Source organism: Ursus arctos, unplaced genomic scaffold (genome assembly GCF_023065955.2).
Source record: "Ursus arctos isolate Adak ecotype North America unplaced genomic scaffold, UrsArc2.0 scaffold_17, whole genome shotgun sequence".
NCBI classification, from domain to species: Eukaryota; Metazoa; Chordata; class Mammalia; order Carnivora; family Ursidae; genus Ursus; species Ursus arctos.
In genome coordinates this window covers 40,960,250-40,962,750 of record NW_026622841.1, presented here as the reverse complement: position 1 = coordinate 40,962,750, position 2,501 = coordinate 40,960,250, and the positions used below count along the sequence as shown (strand labels likewise).

At 37.4% G+C, this 2,501-nt stretch overlaps 1 pseudogene; it reads left to right on the top strand.

Moving 5' to 3' along the window:
* The first annotated feature begins 1,038 nt into the window (after nt 1-1,038).
* Nucleotides 1,039-1,998, top strand: LOC113253192 (nucleophosmin-like; annotated as a pseudogene).
* Nucleotides 1,999-2,501: the final 503 nt, after the last annotated feature.

The window sequence follows — 2,501 nt, the reverse complement described above, 5'->3', positions numbered from 1 at the left end:
CTTAATTCTTTCTCTCATACTTGACATGCAATCCATCAGGAAGTCATATTGGCTCTACCTTCAAAATATATCCCAAATAATCAAACTATCTATATCTTACCACTTAAACCACTATCATTCTACACCGAGCCACCATCTTCTTTTGCCTGAATTCTGAAGTAGCCTCTACCTGGTTTCCCTGGTTGCATTTTTGACCCTCCACCCCAGAAGGTGCTTTCCATAGTGCAACTAGAGAAATCCTGTCAAAATATGTATCTAAGCATCTCATTTTTATGATCAAAATAATTCAATTACTTCCCTATAAACTCAAAGTAAAATTCAAGAACCACCATGGGTTATAAGATCTGGGTCCCTGCTGCTTCTTTATTTAATCCCTACCAGATCTCCTTACCCATTGTGTTCCTCCAGCCCTCTTGGCTCCTTGATGCTTCTTGAGAGAGGCAAACAAGTGCCTCAGGACTTTACTTTCCATTTGCTTTCCCATCTGCCTGGAACTCTTTTCCCTCAAATAGCCAGGTGACTTTACTTCTCACTTCATTCTACCTTTCCCTCAAACACCAATCACCCCAACAAAAAAGCATCCCTGACAAACGTGTTGAAAATACAGAAAATCCATCATTTCCTATCACTTTATCTGACTTTATTTCCTCATGATGCTTATATTAAATTATACATTTATTAACTAATTATCTGTCTCCTCCCACTAGAAAATAAAAGCTATTAGAGCAAGGGTTTGTTTGTTTGTTTTGTCCTTGTATCCAGTGTTTATAAGAGTCTGTGGGAATATAAGGGAGCTCAATAAATACTTTTGAATGAAAGAATGGATAAAATTAATAACATCCAGGAAATATAAATGTGAAATGTGAAAATTATGGTTTTGCCCATATCACTGCATTTTATTTAGTTATAAAATAGATGTTAAGATAATGGAATACTTGCTTTCCCTGGTGTGATTCTGTCCTGCTTGGCTCTTCTCTGCATAGCAGTAGTGTATCTCTGTCTGCCTTCTTTAACCTCCTACATGTGTTCCACCACTCCATGGAAGATTTGATGGACATGGAATGAGGCCTCTGAGGCCCCAGATATTTCTTTTCAGTTGTGAACTAAAGTGGATAATGATGAAAATGAGCATCAGTTATCTTTAAGAACAGTCATTTTAGGGGTTGGTGCAGAGAATGAATTACACATTGTTGAAGCAAAGGCAATGAAGTCCAATGGAAGTCACACTGGAAACTTTGAAAATGTCTGTACAGCCAAGGTTTGCCTTGAGGGCTTGGAAATTATACCACCTGTGGTCTTACAATTGACATGTTGTTCAGGGTCTGTGCATAGTGGTGGATAGCACTCAGTAGCTGTGGGAGAGTCAGAAAATAAAAAGGAAGAGGACACAAAATTCCTTAGCAATCTGGAAAATGTTCTAACCTTGGAAGTGGTAGTACATTTCTACAGGAAAAAGAAAAACTTAGTGTTGGTGAAAATGATGATGAAGATGATGAAGATGATGAGGAAGAAGAAGAAGAAAAGAAGAAGAAGAAGAAGAAGAAGAAGAAGGGAAGAAGAAGAAGGAGGAGGAGGAGGGGGAGGAGGGGAGAGGGAGAAGAAGAAGGAGAACAACAAGAAGGAAGAGGAGGAGGAGGAAGAGATGATGAACACGATGAGGAGGAGGAAGCTGAAGAAAAAGCTCCAGTAAAAAAATCTATATGAGATACTCCAGCCAAAAATGCAAACCAGAATGAAAGAGACTCAAAACCATCAACACCAAGATCAAAAGGTCCCCAATCCTTCAAAGAAAAGGAAAAAATTCTTAAAACACCCAAAGGACCTAGTCCTGTAGAGGACATTAAAGCAAAAATGCAAGTAAGTATAGAAAAAGCTGGTTTTCTTTCCAGAGTGGAAGCCAAGTTCATCAATTATATGAAGAATTGCATCCAGATGACCGACCAGGAGGTTATTCAAGATCTCCAGCAGTGGAGGAACTCTATTAAGAAAATAGTTTAAACAGTTTCTTAAAATTTTCCATCATTCCATCTTTGTAATGGTTGATATCTGGACGTCCTTTTTATAACACAGTGAGAATTTTCCCTACCATGTCTGATAACTGTTGTCTAGGTTCCAATGCCAAGAATGTGTTGTCCAAAATGCCTGTTTAGTTTTTAAAGATGGGACTCCACCCTTTGCTTGGTTTTGAGTATGTATGGAGTGTTCTGACAGGACACAGTAGTAGTGATAATCAGACAAATGGAAATGGAGGGGAGACAAAAATATGCATGTGAAATAAACTCAGTATTTCAATAAAGTAACAAAAAAAGAGCATGGAGTGCTTAATATCTGAATTTAAGTATAAAATTCAATCTACAAATTTGCGCACATAATATTGTGTCAACGGTGTGCAAATTACACACGCATTGAAAAAACAGAAGGAAATAAACTAAAAATCTCCATTAAAACTTTCTTAGAGTGGTAAAACTGAAAAGTATTTGTTGTCTTATCATTTACATTTT